The sequence below is a fragment of the Panthera uncia genome, chromosome C2, assembly GCF_023721935.1.
Source record: "Panthera uncia isolate 11264 chromosome C2, Puncia_PCG_1.0, whole genome shotgun sequence".
Classification (NCBI taxonomy): domain Eukaryota; kingdom Metazoa; phylum Chordata; class Mammalia; order Carnivora; family Felidae; genus Panthera; species Panthera uncia.
In genome coordinates, this window is record NC_064810.1 from 50,898,869 (window position 1) to 50,921,267 (window position 22,399).

The following is a 22,399-nucleotide window of genomic DNA, read 5'->3' on the forward strand; positions in this document are numbered from 1 at the left end:
CATTAGACTGTGCTATGGACTGCATGTTTCTTCTACCAGCTACAGAAATTCAAATGTGAAAACTTAATCTTTAATGTTATGGTATTTGGAGATGATGCCTTTCGTAGGTAATTAGGTCATGAAGGTGGAGTCCTCATGATAGGGTTAGTACTCTTATAAGACAGAACTGAGACAGCTTTCTTAATCTCTCTTTGCTGTCTAGCATGTGAGGACACAACAATAAAAGAACCATCTAAAAGTCAGGTAGCAGGCCCTCACCCAGATCCGCTGGTGTCTTGATCTTAGACTTCTCATCCTCTGAGAAATAAATGTTTGTTGTTTAAGCCATCCAATCTACGCATTTGTTGTTGTTGTTGTTATAGCAGCCCAAAAAGACTAAGACAGACTATAAGGGCAGGGGCAGTCTTCCTTTGAATAATCAATATTAGATAGTCCTTGTCACATAATAAACTTTCCATAAACGTATCTTTAGTGAAGGAATGAATAAATGAAAGAACATTGATCTAGAGCCTTATCACTTATTAATATGATTCTATCAGTCACCTTTTTATTGTTATTATTGTTGTTGTTAGCTTAGTGTTTTCCCAAACCTACCCTTCTCTCCTCATCAGATGAATTTTGTCTAGCATGGAAGGGGAATACAGTTTCATATAATTGAGGAGGTGGCCTACATACCACCAATGGATACTAATGGAAAGATGCTCTGGGGGTGGGGGGGTGGGGAAAGGAGTGTGATATCCCTTGAGTCATACTAAGTAGGGATTTTTTTTTTTGGTCTTTAGGCATGGATCTCTTTTAGTGGGACAGACAATCACGTAAGTATTGCTCATGAGACATTCCAGCTCACTATGAAGTGGATAATATTCTGAGGCCACTAGGGGGCTACAGGTATTCATTCATTCTTTGGCACTTTATTTTCTTAGTTACTGCTGTATATATTAAAAAGATACGTGGAAATCTCCAAAATGTGTATAAGGGGAAGTATAACAGATTCTGTATATCCTAATAAGTAATATTTTTAAGCTTGAGATTAGAAGTCAACACTATTTTGTTTAAATCTGTCTTTAGACAGCAATAACAAAATATTTGAGATAACAGAGGCCTGGATTTCAGATCCATTTCTGTCAGTTAGGACCTAGGTGACTTTTGGAAATAGCCTGGTATTTTGGGGGAACCTCAGTTTACTTACTCAGCTGTAAATCCAGATCTTTTTGAAACAAAAGACAAAAAAGGTTTAGTGTCAAATGAATGGAGTAAGTAACAAGTACTCAATAAATGTTAGCAATTCTGATTATTATTGCTTCCATACTAAGGAGTTTAGCGCTATGGTATAGGGACCAAAACAGTAAAAATGCCCTAAGATTATGAAATATACTCTCAATATGTTTTGTTTTCTTTCCCCTCTATGAGTAAGCTTCTCAAATGACTAAAATGAGTAGGGCTTCTGTCTATTATACACAGAAAGCAAGGAAAGAACAAAGAAAACTGGCATCAATTCCCCAACAAGTCACATGGAAACAGGATTCACAGGAGATTGAGTAGACAGTGCAGATGTGAAAATAGAAAGAGCAGATTGAAACCTGGGGCTTGCTGTAAAGGAGGAAAAGACAGTATGGGGAGTTTTGCAGTTCTTGTGACTTATGTAAGGTAGTAAGAAGTCTTACGTCTTCCCTCCATCTTACAGTAAGTCTTGGAGAATTTTATTTGGAAATTCAACCACGGATTGATTCATACCTTAATCACTTCCTGTAGTCATTTTTTCCCACCATCCATTCAATTTTGAGATAGTGATTGAACAACTTTTTTTTTGCCATACATTGACCCAAGAAAGGAATCGAGATCTTTTTAATAAATATTTTATTCCTTCATGCAATAAATGGCTAACATACTCCATGATCTGGTATTATATTTGGGGCTAGGGATACAGCTTCATTTCACATGCCCAATAAAAATAAGCAGAATCTACTTCATGAGGTTGTTGTGAGGGTTCAGTTAGGTAACACATGTAAAATACAAAACTATCCTTGTGCACATAGAAAAATGCCTCATAAGCATTATGTATTTGTGTGTGTGTGTATGTGTGTGTGCGCGTGTGTGTAGTGTGTTTGTATTAAGAATAGAGAATGCTTATGCAACTTATGATATTTAGGAGTATTTTTTATTGTGTAAGAACACTGTACTAGGTAAGAATTTCTACAAATAGGCTGTGCAGCCCTTCCTAACAATAAAGATAATGATAATCACAAATAACATAATAACAGAATTTCAGGATTCAATTATAAATATTGCATACATATATGGAAAAAAGTTTTAATAATAGCTATTTTTAAAGGGACAATTCATATAAGAAAAAAAGAAAAAAAAATATTTGCCCCATTGAATCTCATTAGTTTCTGATAACCACGGAATTGTCTAGACTTAAGCAAAGCCTACTTCTAACATGACTGTCACCAAAAACTTTTCTTTATAACTTTGAAATAAGAGTATCCTGAAATCAGTACATACTATACATTTTTTGATGGAATAACAGGTAATTAAGTTGTTTTCTGAAGTCTCTCTAGTCTTTGTACACTGCATGTTGAAAATTTGAGAATGAATTAAATACTCTTTTAAGATAAATGTTGCTTTTTCTCCTCCTTCAAATAAATTTATAAAGATTAGCATTTATAAAACAACACAGATCAAACACATTAACCCCCTTCCATTTCTTAGCTCTGTGTTATAATCTCTTACATCTTTATAAATCATTTTTGTTTACAAAAAGTTAAACATTTATTATCTGCTTACTCTCCCATGACCCTGTAAGATAGACGAATCAAATCTTAATATTCCCATTCTACAGATCAGGAACCTGAAGTTATATAACTTTTCCAAACTTAATAAAACTAGTGAGTTGCTTCATCACAAGTAGAATTCAGATCTCTTCATATCAGCCCGTTTTTCTTTGCATTATATTTCATCTTTTTCCTTTTACATCATTCTTTATTTTATCTTTCAGTATTAAGGTATATAGTTAGCCCTGTCAGGATCACTCTGATGGAAATCATAAATACTAGGTATTTGAGAACACAAAAAATCTTATTAACTGTAAAATATAACTGTGATCACAATCTTTTTTGATGTTAACTGGTAATAACTTAGTTAAAATGCCAAGGACACAAAAAATGTTTGGAAAACATTCCTAATTAATTTTTTAAATGTTTTTATTTATTTTTGAGAGAAAGAGTGACAGCGCGAGCAGGGCAGGGGCAGAGAGAGAGGGAGACACAGAATACAAAGCAGGCACCAGGCTCTGAGCTGTCAGCACAGAGTCCGACATGGGGATCAAACTCACAAACCATGAGATATCATGACTTGAGCCAAAGTCAGATGCTCAACTGACTGAGGCACGCAGGCGCCTCAAGAAATCATTCCTAATTAATTGGTGTTATTTGTTCTATATTTCTGCTAAATTTCTTTTCTTACCTTCTTATATTTTTAAGCATCTGTGGACTTTTTCCTACAAAGAATGAACTAAAATACTGGTTCCCTAATTTTTATTCAAGGATATGGACTTTGAGCAGTCATACAGAAATGAAGTATTCTTTCTATCTCACTCATGCCAGAACACAAGTTTCTCTTCATTTTATACTAAGAAATCACAGGTTAAAATTGAGGGGGAAATTAGCTTTATTCTGCCTTATGTGGAATGATATTCACTGAATGGATTCATAAGCACACTAGGTAGCAGGGAGGGAATATTCCAGCTGTGAGTCTGGCCTCTGGACTTGCTGAATTGTATACTCATCATCCAAGGGGCCATGTGTTTACATTGAATCTGAGAGCTGATGACGTATATTCTTGGAAGACACTTATTCTCTGCTTCTGCACTTACATTGTTGATGAGATTGGAGTAGGGTAAGGCAAGACAAAAGTGAATCCTTGCACTTTGTAAGATATGAGAAGCACTAAATTGAATAGTCATGGGGATCTGGAAATTTAAGAGTTACAGAAAGAAATGAGAATGAATGTAAATCCAGGAACATTCCTTCCCTGATCCTATTTGTTGCTCTTTTCTCCCAATTAATTCTTTGATATCCTGCTCCAAACCCTAAGCCACAATACTTCCCTCTGTCCATGTTCTCTCAAATGTTCTTATCTTTCTGATAATTTCAGAATCCTTTAAATGCTGTTTTTTGCCTTTAGCCAAACAAGCTGCCCACTAGGAAGTGCATAAAGACCACCCAGAGCATTTCAGCAGATCTGCCCAACAGTGAGCTGATGTTGATAACTGCCAATCCCAATTTGCCTGGCTTCAGGGAGCCTTTGTATTAAAAAGTGCTGTCACATATTTTTAATTTCCCCAGTGAGTCAGCTCCCCCTCCATGCCGCCCCATCAAAGAACTGGATAATATCAAAATATGAAAGAGGACATGCTGTTCCGGAATTTGTGTGTTTTTTTTCCCTTCTTGATTCAAAAGCAAATTTGTGAACATGGGGCATTGTGTCGCATGAGCAAACGAATTAGATTAACAAAGAATTAAGAACACAATATTATATTCACAGTTAGACCACTCTCATGTAGACTGAATTGTACATAACTATTCTAATATGATTGAATTGGGAAGATTCAAGCACTGAGGCTAAATCTGGATAATCCCTTTTGTTCTTGTTGAAGCAGTTACTTTGTATATTTGAGCATTGTCTTTTCCTCACCTACTTGATCCAAATTTATTCAAAGTCAGTGGGATTTTCTACTCCTAAAAAGATACTTTAGCATTTTAAATCATTTTTTTAGAAAAAAATTAAATGCAGTCAGCAGAGTAAACTAAATATAAGGCAAGTTAACCATAAGTGTTTCTAATGGAGAAAAATGAATTAAAATGAATCAATGTTTTCAATACATTTCCCTGGAATCAGATCAACTTCATGATTAATTCCTGAATTTGAACAGGGTGCACTTTGTAAAGTAGCCAGTTTACTGAAGAGGCAAAATATAATGGTGCCATTTAGCTTCTCCTTGGACTTTACTACCCAACCTTTTTAGATCTCCTTTCTCGGGCTCTGCTATATTGATCTCTTCACTAGCAAAATCTACTCTGATCCAGTTTTCAAGCCAATGTTGATTTGATGTTAAATCAGAATGAATATATCCAATCTCATTTGCCTACATTACTATCAATTCTTTTTCTTCCCACACCAACGCTAACATGTACACAACCATGAGGACTTAGAATCACTGGGAGGTAATTAAGTTTGATCTTGGGACTTCTGCATTATACTCAAAAATACAAGTCAACTCTGCTGGGACTCCTATGATTGAATTTCCAAACACAGGTTTCCTCAATTTATGTATCCTGAGTTATTCAAACAGGATATCATTCTGGTTCTTGTTCTGAGTTCCTGTTCTAGAGATTCACCTAACTCCCAAGTCCACCTGCAGCTAGGGTCCTTCCTTTGTTTTCCCTATCATTTTCCTGCTTATCTAAAGTCCTTTCTTTGGTCTCCAGTTCATGTTTATGGTCTTGACCGAAGACAAACCACCCAGAGATTTTGCCCCTACTCTCTGGACTGCCCAGTTTTAACTGCACAAATACGGAGTGATATACAATCCAAAATTAGCGACTCCTTGAGGTTTTACTCATCTTGTTTAGACTGAATGTATTTCCTCACTCTAATAGACTAAGATTCTACTTATTTCCAGATATCTTCACATCTTAGTATTTTAAAAACAGCTTTAAAAATCCATGGTACTGAAAATTTTAAGTTGAATGACATTCTGAAGATTAGCATATCTTTTCTTTACTTCATCTAAAAACTGGAAGAAGACTACATGTTAAAGACATTTTAATGAATAATTAATAAATGAAGAAATGTGAAAGTTCTAGCACACAGGGAATTATCAGAAAGATTTTTTTTTCAAAATGATGGATGAAAACAAAAAAAATAAAATAGGAAAATAATCCAACTTTTGGCAGCCCTTCATGTTATTTAAACCAATTTCATTTTCCTTTGTTCTAAAATTATTTGGTATAACAAGAGCATAGTTGTTAAATGGTGATAGGAATATAAGATAGAAAATAAATAAGAAATTAATAGTAGAATTAAAAGTTTTAAGAACCTTCAAATAGCTATTTCAATGATTTCAAAGGCAAATTATAAAAATATATTTACTGAGATCAAAGTTATCACTACTTAAGAATAATTAGTATCAAATGAGAAAAGTAATCTGGGAATTCTGTTACCACATATGAAAACTTAATTAAAAAAGGTGTAGTTTTCAAAGACATATTGTATTAATACAGGTAATATCCAAGTAGATCAATAAAATAACAAAACAAGAGATTCTAGAAATAGATCTGCATATATATGGGATCTTTTTTTTAAGTTTATTTGATTGAAAGAGACAGACACAGCAAGAGTGGGGGATGGGCAGAGAGAGAGGGAGAGAGAGAGTCTCAGGCAGACTCCACACTGCCAACATAGAGTCTGATGGGGAGCTCAAACTCACAAACTGTGAGATCATGACATGAGCTGAAACTGAGTCCGACGTTTAACCCGCTGAGACACCCAGTCGCCTCATATATATGGGATCTAAAAGAATGACAATGCTGCTATTTCAAATCAATGGAAGAAAGATGGTTGATTTGATACATGGTTTTGGAATTGGATTAAACCCATTATGATTCCACCTTCTGGGGTTATGAAGATTGCCTGTTTTCCCTGAAATATTCGGCCTTGTGAAGGAAGGTGGATACCTGACCAAAGTCATCTCCAGCAATGCCAGAAGGAGGTTGGGGATGACGAAGCAGATGTCTGATAGGAAAAAATTTGTATTCAGACCAAACTGATTCCATCAATCTGTGTGACTTTAGCAAGTTACGTAATCCTTTCTGGAAAATTAACCATTTTGGCTAGACTTTCAAAATTGTTGATATATATATGATTATAGTATTCATTTAAAGTTTAATATTCTCTATATTTATACTTATTATCTTGTTTAGATCCTTTACATGTTTTCTTCATGTTCCCTTAATTCTTTTATTTTTTTCAGACTTCAAAGCTATATTGTCCTTCTAGATCTTTGCAAAGAACCAGCTATTTGTTTTATTGCTCCAATCTAGTTTTGATATATAATTTCCTATTTTCATCTTTTATACCTATAATTGTCTTTTTGTATATTATTTATATTTGCTTCTTTCTACAGCTTTATGCGATGCAGTCTGATGAATTTTGCCCCCATATTAATTTTCTCCAGGGGGTTTAGTCATCTTTGCAATGTTGTGTGCATGTGTGTGTGTTTCTTTTCTTCTTTTCTTTTTTTGCCTCTTATGCAGTTGAAGTTCTTCAAATACTTAGACTTTGAGTATATCTATAGAGATACATAGATATACAGAGATAAAGATATTTGGTATTAGTAGTAGTAATTGCCTATGCTCTTGTCACTTGTGGATGTACATGTAGCATCTGATTAATGCATAGCAATGGCAGCTGTGATGAGTTTATGCATGAGTGTGTAGTTAGGGATAGAGGGATTACAGATTCACTTCAGGTTGGCGATATGTTTTCCCACATGGAAATATATTTCTTTTTTCTTTCCATAACATTTAATATTACTTGGAACACATTCCAAAGTCTCGGGTACTCTGACCATTTCCAATGTCAGAACTCTTTTATCACTGGGTTTGTGGCTTATATCTGCACATGAGTCTGATCAGCTCTTCCTCAGTCTTTAAACTAATTGAATCAACTTTCATTAGCACCTTTATTATCCCTGCTTCTACTGCAGTGATCTTTGAATTTAGGCTCTTCAGCTCTCCTGAAAAGCAAACAAAAACAAAGATTTTTCAAAAACTTACTATTTTAATTATATGTGATAATTTCTCCTATCCACTGGGTTTTGGCATGATTTGGATTTTGTCTATATTTTCCTTTTCAGAAATTGCTTACAGATATAGTCAGCAGGTGATTAGACATAGTCACTAGATATAGTGACTAGATATAGTCAATAACTCCCTAAAGTGTTGGTATTGCTGGGTATTTATTTACTAGTTGTTCTTTTTGTAATTTTTGCTCTTAAGTATTTGTCAGTTTGGTGTGATTTTGGAGAGAAAAGTCAGCCATTTTGCATTTGATACTTCCTGTTTTTGTCTAACAAATACCATGCCTGAGAGCAATGGTTCTCAAATTTCAGTCTGTGTTGGAATCACTGGAGTTTCTGATTTGATTAGTAGAAGGCCTGAGAATCTGCATTTCCAGCGAGTTCCTGGGTGATGCCAATGCTGCTTGTCAGGGAGCCACATTTTAAGCATCTCTCATAGAGTATTCCTTCAAGTAGGTCTAGAAATATACTTTTCCTCAAATCAAACTGCTGAAATAAAGGTTTTTTTCCTTATGAATTATTTGGTCGAAACATTCATTTTCAGATGAAGAAAATTAGAATCAGTGAAATGAAGGGACTAACACAAAGCTGATTGATTGGTTGACTCAGGAAAATCTGAGCAACACATTTGATCCAGGATATAATTAAGTGACCGGCTTCCTTTTCTAAATGTTGTATTTTGTGAAGAATAAGTGTTTGAACTTTCCACCTAGGAAGGCAACCTTGAATTTCAGCAGAAAATCCTTGGGAGTTTGAAAGCAATGCTTTCTTCTGACACCCAAATGACTGTTCTGTTTGTTGGTGCATCTGGTTTTTCTTCCATTTGGTCTTAGAGGATCCTTGTAAACATGTTAGTGTTGGCATAGTTCAACAGTAAGCTTAACATTATCAACTAATATCAACTTCCTCTTGCTCTTTTAATCCTTTGGCTTCTTTCCTTATCCATTTCAGAAAAGGTTTCCTTATAATTTCTGTTCGGGTCACAGGACTTGTCCTTTTTCACTGCTGTCATTTAATTGACAGTTTAAACTAGATTATATTTAAATATTACACATACTACTTATCATTAAGTTATAATTGCAGTGAAATTTAAGCTAGAATCAATATTAAGTGTTCACCCAAACCATTGCATTCAGCTTGATTAATGATTGCAATTGATTGATGTGAATTAAGAATGGCAGAGCATTTAAAAGCATTACAATGAACAGCTACATTTAATTTTCACAGCAATATCCTCTTAGAATGTTTTACATGTTAATGGTCTGAGAATTCGGAATTCTATACTAGGTTCTAACAATAATAATCAGAGATTTAGGATAGTACTGTTCTCCCCATTGCTTAAAATATCCAAATATAAGAAACCTAAGTTCCCTACTTTACTATAAATATTTTGGCTTTTCTTTTTAATTAAAACAATTTTTTTTGAGAGAGAAAGCGTGAGTGGGGTGGAGCAGAGAGAGAGGAGACACAGAACCTGAAGCAGGCTCCAACCTCTGAGCTGTCAGCAAGGAACCTGACACGGGGCCTGAACTTAGGAACTGTGAGATCATGACCTGAGCTGAAGTCTGACACTTAACCAACTGAGTCACGCAGACACCCCGATGTTTTGGCTTTTTTAACTGAATTATAAAGTATTTTGTCATATCTACAGATTTCCCCCTGAAGTTGTGGGGTAATAATGCTGCATTAGAATATATATAAGAAGAAGGAAGGAATAGACAAGGGGGTATGTTAAAACTTCCATATTTCAAATGTTCAGGGGAAAGAAAGCTTCATGCTTTACTAAACTTGTCCATAAATAAAATAAAATAAAACAATAATTTATAACCATGCTTGCAAATTTGGGGAGCACTTAACTTACCCAATAAATAGAGACCAAGGATGAATGCAAGCATACTGTGCCTCAAGACTGAAATTGGCATTACAAAGTGGAGTACAGTTCTGTGTATATATGATGTCTGGAATTACGTTTGTTCTTCCTTTCTCGAATACTAACAGAAAGGTTGCTTACTTGATTAGTTTAGGTAAGTTAAATTTATTTTTGTATTTCTAGTGAATTTGACAGCTTTCAAGGGAAAAAAAGATCATCCAATGTCTATCTTAAAATGAAATTAGATTGAAAGATTGATACAGTGCACATGTAACCAAAATTGTATCCTTAGCATTTTGTTTTTGTTTTTTTTTCTTTCTCTTTCTCTCCCTCTCCCCCCCCCCCCCCCCCCCCCCGCTTCCCGCTGCCACTCTCCCACCCCCATGCCCACTTTTCCAGCATTGAAAAGAATTCTGGTTCCTTAGCTAACTTGTTTTGCTTTTCATCATATCACAAATGGAAAATAGCCAGTTGTGGAGAAAATGTTGATGGTTTTGCACGGTACAGGAATGTAGTTTAAAGCTTAGCTATGTATAGAGTCAGCCTTTTTTTCTGCCAAAATGAATAAACCTCTCCGTAAACCTATGAAGTTCACCTTGAAGTTCATGGTGAAGTCAACAGAACATTTAAGCACTAAGGGAGGCAGAGGAGAAGTAAACATTTCTACCAATCACAAGATAGAGTGGAACATAATTAATTCTAACCCACTAAATTAAGATCTTGTAATGTCAGTTTAAGTGTATTCTTAGTGTGGAAGTGGGGAGTGGAATATGTTTGCTAGCTGAAAATATTGCCTGGTCATTTATAATATTTCTGTAGCACATTTTCTGGCTTAGATTGAAGAAATCAAACTCTTTTTAAACACTTAATGTAACATTTATATGTGTTGAGAAACAAGGTAGTCTTATATTTTATCAATTAAAAAAGTCTGAGATGGTTTCCTATAGATGGCTTCATCAAAGTTCTATATATTTAAAGCTTTAAAAATGTCAATATATTATAATTATTTATTTATCTGACTTCAAACACATTTTTCAAAAATATATTAAATTTAATATTTTACTCAGAAGCATTTCTAAACATGTGTATTTGAAATAGTATGTTTTTATTCTTACTGGTGTGTTTATAAAAATTATATGTAACAAAATATATTAAAATTTGAAATAGAGGCACCTGGGTGGTTTAATTGGTTGAGCGTTCAACTCTTGATTTTAGCTCAGGTCATGATCTCTCAGTTCATGAGTTTGAGCCCGGCATTGGGCTCTGTGCTGATAGTGAGGAGTATACTTGGAATTCTCTCTCTCTCTCTCTCTCTCTCTCCCTCTCTCTCTGCCCCTTTCTCTCTCTTCCAAAATAAACAAATAAATATTTTTAAAGAATTTGAAATATAGGGGCACCTGGGTGGCTCATTTGGTTAAGCATCTGATTTTGGCTCAGGTCATAATCTCATAGTTCATGAGCTAGAGCCCCACATCAGGCTCTGTGCTGTCAGTGCAGAGCCTGCTCTCAGTTCTCTGTCTCCCTCTTTCTCTGCTCCTTCCCGCTTGTGCACTCACTCTCTCAAAAATAAATAAATAAACATTTTTTTAATGTGAAATATATTTTGTATATAGGAAGAAGTATTATAGTAACTTACCGATTCTGTTATCACATTGCTCATTTTGAATATATAGTTTTAGGCCATAGAATTTTATTTATTTATTTATTTATTTATTTATTTATTTGATAGAGAAAGAGAGAGCAGCCGTGCACATGACAGGGGAAAGGGCAGAGGGAGAGAGGGAGTCTCAAGCAGGCTCCATGCTCTGTGTGGAGCCCAATGCGGAGCTACATCTCCTGACCCTGGGATCATGACCTGAGCTGAAATCAAGAGTCAGATGCTCAACCCACTGAGCCACCCAGGTACCCCAGAACTTTTTAGAATTTTAGGATAGAGTTATACTACAGTAATCTGTCATTAAAAAGACTTTTGTTGATATGTGCTTATTTCTGCCTGATTAGTTATCTCAATACAAATCTTACTGACATGAGAATGAGATTCTATGTTTAAACTTGAATATAGGTTGTAGTATAAATCCACTTTTAAAGATAATAGATTATTCATTAGTTATAAAAATAAGTTCAATGGGAAAAATGTAAAGATGAGAAAAATTCTCCATAATCCATCCAAAAGAGTAAATTATTTTTAACAAGATAATTATTTTAACACTATTTATTACTCTTAAAAATATGTATAGCTTTCAGTACACTCTATGCTTAAGGTGGCAGTTTTCAGACATATATTATGAAATATGCAGTTAATAAAATGTTGAGAAAATCTGTAAAAATAAAATAAAATTAGACCTGTACTTACCATAACATGGCAGAAAAGTTATAAGGAAGCTAAACACTTCAATATAAAACTGAAAACTGAAAAGACAAGTGCATTTGATTTCACATTTGTTTTTGCCCATCACATTGCATTTTACCAGCCAGTAATCTGCAAAAAATATGGTACCTGAATCACTTTCTCTTTCATAGAGCTTCAAGAAATGGAAGACATTTAGATAAAAAGTAGAAGAAAATTTTGCAGAAGCAAAGAGCTGTTGTGTCTGTAAAATAACTAATTGAAGTGTGTATCCTCCACTTCGTGTTCCCTAATGTTTGGCAATCCTAGTGCAGAAATGCTGAACCTAAAGAAGCTGGCCTCAGAGCCACCGTGTGACCTTTGGAGTGCTGTGTGAGGCTGTGGTGTGCCCACTCCGCCAGGCTGTCAGTGCCCAGCATTATCAGAACTCAGCAAAATTTCACAACTGGGTGCCAAACACTAGGTGTTTCTAATGTATTTTTTCCTGGCTATCAATGGTGGGTTAAGTTCTCAAAAACGGAGTCATTTGCAATTCTCACAGTATGCATCTACACAGTTTATTAAAACTTGCCTTATGCAGTAATATTCTTAATTTGGTAATTAATATCTGAACATACTTAGGCTATTAATTATGACAAAAACTATTTTTCTATTTGATGATAAAACATATACAGATATGTTAAACCTAATTTAGGTAACAATATTATAATAACCCATTCTTCTTTTAATAATTCACTATATTAATACAAGTATTTTAGGAATTATTTCATATCATCTGCTATACTCACATTCTCCATGACAAACATAGAGATGTTGTGTTTTGCATACAATCATGATGAAATCTTTTTTTGTAGAAGAGAATATTGATTATTTGTAAGTATGCTAGCACTAATTTCTTCTATGATTATTATCATTAAAATCATTTCTCTCTCCTTACTTATGGACCACAAATTACTCTTGTTCATAAAAATAAAAAGAAAATTGCTTTCTAGGACAGATTAATATTTCAGTGTCACTATTGCAAGATATCTAATGGTCTCATGTTAATAACAACATGATGTCCTTTCTAGGACTTAAATGACAAATACTTATAGATTGCAATATGTTTAGTGACATTTTTGTTTTTAGTAACATGTATTCCTTTTGCATTATTTGGTTTTTGCAGTGCTATTTTGCTGAAGCAATTTATATTTATAAAATAATATTTCAAACTTAAAATAGTATTTAAATCAGTGAGGGTTAAAAATTAGACTTCTTTGTCATAAGTTTTAGCAGGGTTGGAAAAACTTATTCTATGGAGCAAAAATAAAATTTGCCACTCCCAGTAATATTATAGGACTCAGAGATTTTCAACCAAAAATTGAATGTAGTTAAATGATTGGCTGTGTGGTAATTCTAAGTAAATTCAAATACACCAGAATGGCAGTCTAATGACATAAAGTTGTTTATTTTAGCTGCAAAAGGACAATCAATAACTGAGAATTCCTTAACTACAGTGATTTGAAAAAATGACTTTTTTTCTAAAGTTAATTGAATTTTTAAAGCATTTTTTCCTGTGAAGCAAAAGCATTTTCTACAACATCTTTTGTTTATAAACCCAAAGGGGCATCAAAATGGAATACTGGAAATTGAAGCAATGATTGTTAAGCGACAATAAATCATGTTCAGAAAAAGAGGGAAAGCATAGATCTATTGTTTGATGAACAGAGTGTCCTGTTAATAAGTGAGAAAAAGTAGAAAGAACTGTGTAACAAATTTTACTTCCCTTTTCTTCAGAAAAAAAAAAAAAACCCTAGAAAGGGCAGAATAAATAAAGCAGAGGTATAAGTTGAGTGAGGAAAGTATAAGAATGCATATAATTGTTTCAATGAAATTAGGATACTAAACTCAGAAAATTTATCCAACAATGTCAAATGAATTCATAGATGTAATTTCAGAACACCTGTCAGTAATCCTAACAAACTCATAATAAAAGGAAAATATGCCATAAGACTAATGATAGGTAAATGCTTTCAAAATTAAGGGAAGAATAGAAGCCAGAAATGACAGGTAGATTCTGAGAAAATTCTAGAATAGATTATATGTTTCAGAAAGTTTCATTAGCATAACTTTAGAGTTGGGATTTCAGAGGAAGAAAAAATATGAGAGATATTCAAGATACAATGGGATGTCATTAAAATGAATATGGAATTGTTGCCTAAAGCTAAAGAAATGCAGATTCCACTGAGAAATCAATGAAGTTTGCTATACCTGCATATCTGTGAAGATTTTCATCTAACCATTGGTAAAGAATACCAATTGAATAACATGCAGACTTGGGAACCCTTGTTTATAAAAAAAAAAGAGGAATCAGAATGTTTATCTGTGACTGGAGAAAACTCAAGATGTATACTGTCCCTAAATCCCTTGCTTTGTCTACAATCTTGAATAAACAATGTCAACTTTTTGTGAAGGTGGGATTTAACAATCACAAATTATCATTGTAATAGACTCAAATTGCTTGAGATGCTAACATTTCTCCCAGAGTTGGTAAATTATCTTCTCAATCCCCACAATATTTTAAAGTTAAATTTAAAAATAAAGTAAATTCAAAGAACTAATTTAGTAGTTTAGAGATATTGTAATTGTCAGAATTAATCCCACTAGGTAATCTCTCTGATTTTTAATTTTAATTAAAATATATATTTATGGGTTTGTGATTTTGTCAACCAAAGAGTGTAAGATATTTGATGAAGTTTGTAAATGGCAGAGGGGTGTTTAAGAGGTCTGGATTAATAGTATGTATTCTTTTAATTTGTGAAATTTAAAGCATTTGGAAGGATTTTCTTGTGAGTAGGAAAGGATTCCTTTCCATGTAGTTAATTAACACACCCACCACCTCACATATTTACCTTTTTTTTTTCTTTTGGTGAGAACATGTAGGTTTTATTCTCTTAGCAAGTTTCAATTATACAAAATGGCATTATCAACTCTAGTTACCATTTATACATTAAGTTCTCAAAACTTATGCATCTTATAACTGAAAATTTGTACCCTTTTACCAATCTCTTCCTATTTCCCCCCACAACCCAGCCTCTGACAACCACTTTTCTACTCTCTCTCATGAGTTTTTCTTTTTTGTTTTTGTTTTTGTTTTAGATTCCAAATGTAAGTGATACCATATGGTATTTTCCTTTCCTTGTTTGTCTTACTTCACTTAGCATAATGTTTTCCAATTTCATCCATGTTGTCACAAATGACAGAATTTCCTTCTTTTTAAAAGCTGAATATAATATATATATATATATGTATATATATATATATATACATATATACATATATGTATGTGTATATATATACATATATATATACATATATATATATATATACACAATATATATATGTGTGTATATATATATATACACACACACACATATATATATCACATTTTTGTAACCTGTTCATCTGCCAGTAAACACTTAGGCTGTTTCTATACTTTGGCTTCTGTGAATAATGCTGCTATAAACATGGGAATACAGATATCTCTTTGAGATAATGATTAGTTTCCTTTGAATTTATATACCCAGAAGTAGCATGGCTGGATCATATGGTAATTCTATTTTTAATTTTTTGATGAACCTCCATACAGTTTTACAAAATGGCTATACCAGTTTACATTAAGGATTCCTTTATCTTCACATCCTCACCAGTGTTTGTTATTTCTTGTCTTTTTGTTAAACGCATTCCTAACATGTGTGAGATATGTCTTTATGATTTGAATCCACATTTCCTTGATGATCAATAATATTGAGCACTTTTTCAAGAACTTGCTAACTATCTGTATGTTTTTGGAAAAATGTCAATTTGGTCCTTTTTGGTTGGGGTATTTTATTTTATTTTTTGCTTATTGAATTGCTGAGTTCCTTGTATATTTTGGATATTAACCACTTATCAGATATGTGGCTTGCAAATATTTTTTCTCATTCAATAAGTTGCCTTTTAATTTTGTTGATAGTTTCCTTTGCTGTGCAGAAGCTTTTTAGTTTAATGTAATTAAGCTTGTTTATTTTGTTTTTGTTGCTTTTCTTTTGGTGTCAAATTAAAAAAAAATTATTGCTAAAATCAATGCTAAGGCGCTTATTGCCTATATTTTCTTCTAGTGGTTTTATGGCTTCAGGTCTTACATTTAAGTCTTTAATCTGATTTGAGTTGTTTTTTGTGTGTGGTTAAGACAAAATATGTAATTTGAACTTAATAGTTTAAACTACTAAATTCCAAATTTTTAATAAATGTATGACCTAGGTAGCTTTTCCTTCCACAAAACCATTTTTAGACCTGGAGAAGTTCATGCAAATGAATGCCATAGAATTCTGCTTCAGAATTGCTCTCATACCATAAACAAAACATCTGACAATTTAACAGTCAGAGAAAATATATGAAACAATCATTTTCAGACATTGAAAAACAAGTCCCATTGGGCTCTAATCCCTGAGAGAAGAGAAACAAATGAACTGGGTCCTACAATACTCTAGCTTATTGCCAGGATGAAGTTTCCAGGAGAAAGCCTGATAGTCTCACTGAGTTGAAGATACAGCAATTAAAGTTTGGAATATCTAGACAGCTAGAATTTATGGTGCAGAATTCAAGGGATGAAGGAACTGCACATAGAACAATGAAAAATTTAAGAAGGATGCTTTAGGCATTGGTTGAGTACTGATGCATGCATGTGTTAACAGAGACTCCCATAGTCCAAGCAAGAATCACTGATTAGCAATACTACTCAGAACTCACACAAACTGTAAATAATTTGTGTAAAAAGACCTTATAATAATGGAAACATTGGGTAAAGGCTTAACAGATGTGTGACACTTCAGCAGTTGGGATTACATTATTCCCAGAGATAAAAATCTATGTAAGACCTCTCCAAACAAAACTTAATGTTGTGTTTTAATAGATAAAATTACCACAAGCTACTTATCTATGCATCAGAACAAAATCTAACATTCTTTAAAGGAGTTCAATAAAATCCATAAACAAACAACATAAAATTAAAAATTGTCCAACATTTAATAAAACATTATCAATCATGTAAATAAGCAGGAAGATATAAACCAAAGCAGGAGAAAAATCAAGTAGTAGAACCAGACCCTCATAATAATGGAGATGATGAAATTTATAGACAAGGTTGTTAAAATAGCTATTATAAATATCATGAACATGATCTATAATCAAAATGTCAATATGAACACATAAAGAAGAGAGATGGAAGATATTATAAAGACCCAAATGGAACTTGTAGACTTGAAATGCAGTATCTTAAGTGAAAAGCACACAGGATGCGATTAAAAGCAGATTAGGCATGGAAGAGAAAAATATCAGTGAGCATAAAGATACATGAATAGAAACTATTCAAAATGAAGCACAGAGAGAAATAAGACTGAAAAGTAAAAATGGCCACTGTTTGGTGTGTTATTGAAAAATGTCAATTGTCTGCATGCATAATTGGAGACCCTGAAGGAACAAGGGAGGGCAGAAAGAATATTTAAAGAAATAATGGCCAGTGTTCACTTTGGCAGCACATATACTAAAACTGGAATGATACAGAGAAGATTAGCATGGCCCATGCACAAAGAAATAATGGCCAAATCATTTTAAAATAGATAAAAAATAAATTTACAGATTCAAGAAGTTCAACAAACCCAACAGTGAAGAAGAAGAAGAGGGGAAAAAAAGGCTAAAACCTCTCTGACAAATGATTAAAAGGCCAATGATAAAAAATATTAAAAGAAAGAGAAGCAAAAAGACACACTATATATGGAAGAACAAAATAAAAATCTCAAGAGCAGGTTACATCAAACTAAAAAGGTTCTGTACAGCAAAAGAAATGATCAACAAAATAAAAATGCAACCTACCTAATGGCAGAAAATGTTTGCAAATCATATAATTGATAAGGGGTTAATATACAAAATATATAAAGAACTCACAGAACTCAATAGCAAAGTCATCATCATTCATCTGATTAAGAAATAAGCAGAGGACCTGAATAGACATCTTTCCAAAGAAGACATACAGATGGCCAACAGATACTTAAAAAGATATTCAACATCACTCATTGTCAGAAAAATGCAAATCAGATGAGATTTCATCTCACACCTGTTATAATGGTTATTATAAAAAAGACAAGAAATAAAAAATGTGGGTGAGGATGTGGAGAAAAGGGAACACTTGTACACTGTTGATAGGGGTGTAAATTCGTGCAGTCACTATGGAAAACAGCATAGAGGGTCCTCAAAATATTAAAAATAGAACTATCATATGATCCAGCAATTCCACTTATGGGTATTTACCCTAAAGAAACAAAAACACTAACTCAAAAATATATATTCACTCCTATGTTCATTGCAACATTATTTATAATAGCCAAGATATGGAAGCAACCTAAGTATCCAGAGGCTGTGCAAACTAGCAGATAATGAACAATGTCTATAAAGTACTGAAAGACACAAAGAAAAGATATAGATATGTCAACTGAAAATTCATTCCTATCTAAATTATCTTACAAAGAGAAGCAAAATCAACTTTTTCATATTTAGAAGAATAGAGTAAAAACTTAAAATTTAAAGGAAGTTCTTCACATAGGAAAAAAGTGATACCAGAGAGAAAGCTGGGTCTACACAAAGAAAACAATAATCTCAGAGATTAAAAATATGCAAGTGCATATAAAATAACTTTTTCTCATTTTTAATCTATTTAAAGTATAATTAGCTGTTTAAGTAAATAATGTATATCCAGAATTTAATTGTATGCAACCATGGCAGAAATGATGGGAATAAGGAAAATAAGGTTTAGTACTTTCAGGTCCTTATGCCATATGTAAACCAACACAGCAATATTTGAAGATAGATATTGATAAATTAAACGTGTGTGTTATCAATTCTAGATCAATCATCAAAAAAGATGAATAAAACAAAGAAGTATAGTTAATAAGCCTGTAGGGGACATAAACAAAAGTACAATAATGATTCAATTAATTCAAAAGAAGTAGAAAAAGTTGAAAAATATTAAAGAATACATGGGACAAATAGAAATAATAACAAGATATCTATAATTATCATATATAATAGAAAGATAAAGCCCATATATACATTTCCTGTAAGGAACCCTCTTTGGCTCAGTTATTATGGTCCAAATCTTGAAATGTGGAGGAGTACTCAAGAATATTGATGAATGGATTCAGTGGCTCAATTTGTTCTCAAGAGCTGTTTTATGGAATAATTTTTGGATCTCATTATGTTCAAACTTTTTATTAATGATTTGGGTGAAGATACAAAAAAACAATCCAAAAGAAAAATGTGTGGTGACACAATGCCAAGCTGCTTACCTAAAGCCGGTAGGCTACCATCAAATATCTTTGGATCTGCATTACAAAAACTAATATGTGCTGAATGTAACATGGTATCTTGAAACAAATCTTGCACCAGAAAAAAGGAGTTTAGTGGAAAATGGTGACATCTGAATAAAACCTGTAGTTTAGTTAATAGCGTTATACCAATATTAATTTCTTAGTTTTGATAAATGAATCATGGTTATAGAAGATGTCAACATGAAAAAAGTTAGTGCAGGGCATATGAGAACTCTGTACTATATTACAACTCTGTAAGTCTAACATTATTTCAGTCTACAATTATTGAAGTCTAAAAGTCTTAAAATTATTTAGGTCTAAAAATTATTTCAAGATAAAAAGTTAAAAAAATTAATATGTATCAATAAAGTACAATGACACAAAACATTTAGGAGAATAGTTATTATACAGAGGTAAATTCTCCTTGGAAAAGAAGCAAGTAAATGGATAAATTGGTAAAGATAATTGAATACTTACTATGTTCTGGGGGTTTACATGGATTATCATATTATATTTTCATAATAACCATTACAGTTGACATATTATTTTCATCATTTTACAGGGGAAGTTCAGTCAATTGCTCAGAGCCAGTAAATTGCAAATCTGGGATATAAAACTAAGTTTGTATAACTCAAAAGGCCAGGACTTTTCCACAATGCTAGAGTAGCCTCTAGTGTCAACAATTTAACTCTCTTGTACATGAAGCTTAAAGCTATATTTTCACTTTATATTAATTTTAAGATGGATGTTTAAGAAGTAGTGTGTATTAGGAGAATAATCAGAATTATAAGGAAGTCAAGAAAAAATAAGTCTTAGTCCCAAATTTTTTAAAAAAGTAGATATATGAATACATGATAACTATTATCAATAACAAGTTTTTATTTATTCAGAAGGAATCCATACAGACTTTACAGAGAGGGTGCATATTTCACTTTAAGGGAAAATATGCTTCAGCATTAGATTGTTTAATAATAAAATGAGCTTTTTATTGAAGTCTTGCTAGTGGTGTTATTTAAGTAGCAGCAAGATGTCTTCTCCAGGGGAGGTCTATCATTCTAAGAAGAAATAATTTCTCCAAAGACATAATGATATGAAATACACTGAATGTTTGGGAAATAGAAAATACTATTAGATAGCAGGATCACATGTCCTGGTAACAATGGAAATTGCTCAGGAATTTTGTTGTCGCAATGAAAGACTGAGAAATACATTGACATTCTAATTAAATCTTATTATTATGAATTGCAGTCCTATTAGACCCACTAAGTAGTCATTAAGTAGGCACTAAATAGTAAATCAAAACAATTCTAGCCAGTGACAAATTTGGTGATAGTTTTGAAAACTTGGATAGTTAAAAAAATCAAAATTAAGGGTTAATAGCAGCAAATCCCCTTGCAAAAGAAAAAAGGATGAAAAAAATATATAATTAAAATTAAGCACCTATACTAAAGTGTTACACTTGATATATTTTATGCCATTAATGAATTCTGTTTAAAAAGAGTAAAAATCAAGTCACAAATCTGGGAGAAATACATGCATTTACTAAAACAATTCTACCTCACAATTCTGTTTTTATTCTATTTCACTTCTGGCCCAGAGTTATACTATGATTCATTGGTTGAGCCAAAATGGGTACCAAATAAAAACATTTTCTTAGGAAAACCACCCAAACTACAGGAAAGCAACACTATTTAGTTCCTTTATTTTCAGTAATTCATTCCTTTAGCTTAGGACTCTGATCTCTCATGCTATCAAGGGAGACAATCTTCTAAATATTTATCATAATTGTCCTTTAGTATAAATGAAGGCTCTGAAGGAAAGTTTTGATAAAGGATGCTGGCAAGAAAGTTGATGCCACTGAATGGCTGAGTGGAAATTTATGGATGGAAAGGATGGACATGGGACAGAAGAAGAGACCTGAAGAACACACATATAAATCGCCTTAAGTATTGGCCTTGAATATCTCATTTATTACTTTTCAATTATCTGTCTGGCATCTGAAATTACAAGCATGTGTGCTAACGTTATTCTTAAGGAAAATGTAAATATTGTAGTCCCTAATTCTTCTATGGGGTGAATTGGATATGTGATTATAGGGTGTTCATGTATCACACACTAATTTCATAAAAGATAAATTCGGTAATTAGAAGTTATATTTTTTATGAGGTACTTTTTAAACAAAGGTTAATTCTTAACTAGTTTCATTTATAATTAAACTGAAAATGTCACAATTTCCTTCTAAAATAAATACACATATTCAAGTAATCACAGTAGTTGACTGAGATTAATAGAGATCAAGTTGTGGTCTTTATTATACCTGTGATGGTTAATTTTATGTCTCCATTTAGCTAGGCTATGATGTTCAGATATTTGGTCAAACATCAGTCTACATGCTTCTGTGAAGGTGTTCTGTTAATGTGATAAACATTTGTATTAGTACACTTTGAGTAAAGCCAAATTTTCCATAATGTGTGTTGGTCTCAAGCATTCACTTGAAGGTCATAAGAAAAGAATACTGAGGGCTTGGGGGAGATGAACAAAATGGGTGAAGGGGAATGGGAGACACACACTTTCAGTTATGGAATGAATAAGTAGCTGGAATAAAAGGTGCAGCATAAGGAATATTGTCAATGGTATTGCATTAGCATTGTATGGTGACAGATATAGCTGCATTTGTGGTATAGCTTGTGTGTATACACTTGTCGAATCTTTACATTGTATACCTCAAACTAATGTAACATTGTGTGTCAACTATACTCAAATTAATTTTTTTAATGTTTATTTATTTTTGAGAGAGAGAGACAGAGCATGAGCAGGGGAGGGGGAGAGAAAGACGGAGACACAGAATCTGAAGCAGGCTCCAGGCTCCGAGCTGTCAGCATAGAGCCTGATGCGGGGCTTGATCTCAGGAACGGTGAGATCATGACCTGAACCAAAGT

At 33.0% G+C, this 22,399-nt stretch overlaps 1 pseudogene; it reads left to right on the forward strand.

The window, feature by feature from the left end:
- Positions 1-17,617: 17,617 nt before the first annotated feature.
- On the forward strand, positions 17,618-17,710 carry LOC125922197 (uncharacterized; annotated as a pseudogene).
- Positions 17,711-22,399: the final 4,689 nt, after the last annotated feature.